Below are 1,717 nucleotides of genomic sequence, written 5' to 3' on the forward strand. Positions count from 1 at the left end.
CACTGCTGTATTAATCAGCCTATCAACTATGAAGAAATGTGTGAAGAGTGTTGGCTATATTGTAAAAAATCTGAGTTTCAGATTCCCTTTAGCAACTTACTGATTGTGTGGCCTTGCACGGGCCATTTAGCCATTGTGAACCTATGCCTACCCACACATGCTCTGCTCTGACTACTACATAATGAGGTTCTAAGATGAAATGAAATAATGAGTCAAACAAATGTAATGAGCTAGTGTAGGAGAATTTTATAGTGAAAAAAGTTAAAATTCAACAGATCATCTACTCAAACTCCTGCCTTTTTCATGTGATGAAACAGGCTTAGAGATTTATTTCAGCAAAGACAGTATAGTCGGCACCTGTGTGTATCTGTAAGTAACTCTGCAGCACAGGAACTGAAGTCTACCTCATTGTAAATGTCCTTGTTTTTATTTTTAACCTCTTGATTTCTTTGAACACCTTGCAATGATTCTTCTTTGCTTATGTTGCTCCTTTCTAATTGCTTATGTTCTATACCCTCCTGTTAAAGACAAGGATACTTTGCTAAAGGATACCATCTTAAACTGACGAATTTAGTTTGTTACATTTCTGAAGGTGATCGACAATTTTAAAACAAAAGAATGCATGAGGGTACAAAAGGCATGAAATGTTAGTAAAATTTCAGATCCACTGGGTTATGTGTCCAACAGATCTAATAGCAGTGGTTGGGCAACTTTCTGGAAGTACTCTGAGAAACTTCATTTATGAACACTTGACTGGACTTTTACTAAGATAAATTAGTTTCTCTTAATAGATCGATGTCAGTCCTATTTGATGAAACTCTGTCAAATTATTTAAAAATATAAAAAAGAATTCACCAATATCTGCCAAACCAACTGAGCCCACTGTCATAAAGTGGATTCTAGCTCACAGTAACTCTATACGACAGAGTAGAACTGCTCCCTGGGTTTCTGAAACTGTAAATCTCTATGGTGTACATAGCTGATACATGCTTTTTCAAATTTTATCAAAATAACACATTTAAAAAATAATATACCATATTTTTGAAAATGACCTGTCCATGTAAGTAACGATGAGATGGTTACATATAATGGTAGAAATGACAAAATTATGATAAAAGTTCAAGCATAGAACACCCTAGCAGGCACTATGCCTCTCGCAGGATACTTCCATATGTGAAATTTGGCCTCATTCACCCTCATTCAATATTCTGAAAATATTACTTTTGATCATATCTGTATTATAGCGGTATAAACCATGGCCTAAAATTCATGGATCTTGTTTAATAGTACTCTAGTTTTCAACTTACAAAAATGGAAGAATATGCCATGCTCTTTAGTAGGAAGACTTACATTGTTAAAATGTTAATACTGCACAAAGCAATCTACACATATAATGTAATCCCAATCCAGATTCCAATGACATTCTTCAAAGAGATAGAAAAAACAATTAGAAACTTTGTATGGAAAGGAAAGAGACCCAGGACAAGTAAAGCACTGATTAAGAAGAAAAATACAGTTGAAAGCCACTCACTTCCTGATTTTAAAATATACTGCATGGCTACAGTGCTCAAAATAGCCTGGTACTGGTATAATGAAAGAGACATAGATCAATGGAACAGAATCGAGAATCCAGAAATTAAGCCATCCGCATACAGCCATCTGATTTTCCACAAAGGGCCTAAGTATATTGCATGAGGAGGAGATAGTCTCTTCAACA

This window comes from Chrysochloris asiatica, unplaced genomic scaffold (genome assembly GCF_000296735.1).
Source record: "Chrysochloris asiatica unplaced genomic scaffold, ChrAsi1.0 scaffold00149, whole genome shotgun sequence".
Lineage (NCBI taxonomy): Eukaryota > Metazoa > Chordata > Mammalia > Afrosoricida > Chrysochloridae > Chrysochloris > Chrysochloris asiatica.